Source organism: Oncorhynchus nerka, linkage group LG18 (genome assembly GCF_034236695.1).
Source record: "Oncorhynchus nerka isolate Pitt River linkage group LG18, Oner_Uvic_2.0, whole genome shotgun sequence".
NCBI lineage: Eukaryota > Metazoa > Chordata > Actinopteri > Salmoniformes > Salmonidae > Oncorhynchus > Oncorhynchus nerka.
In genome coordinates this window covers 78,412,175-78,412,653 of record NC_088413.1, presented here as the reverse complement: position 1 = coordinate 78,412,653, position 479 = coordinate 78,412,175, and positions in this window count along the sequence as shown.

The window sequence follows — 479 nt, the reverse complement described above, 5'->3', positions numbered from 1 at the left end:
ATCCCCTTACACTTGTGTGTATAAGACAGTAGTTTTGGAATTGTTAGTTAGATTACTTGTTGGTTATTACTGCATTGTCGGAACTAGAAGCACAAGCATTTCGCTACACTCGCATTAACATCTGCTAACCATGTGTATGTGACAAATAAAATTTGATTGGATTTGATTTAAATGACATTTAATCCAGATTAAATTAATCCTGTGATTCTGTTGGGTTAATCCCATTATACCTCTAGAGATTGATAAATGATATTTAATCCAGATTAAATTAATCCTGTAATTCTGTTAGGTCTCCCATTAGACCTCTAGAGATTAATACATGACATTTAATCCTGGTTAAAGGAATCCTGTAATTCTGTTAGGTCTTCCATTAGACCTCTAGAGATTGATAAATGACATTTATTCTGGATTAAAGGGAGAGACAGAGAGAGAGAGAGAGAGAGAGAGAGAGAGAGAGAGTGAGAGAGAGACAGAGACAG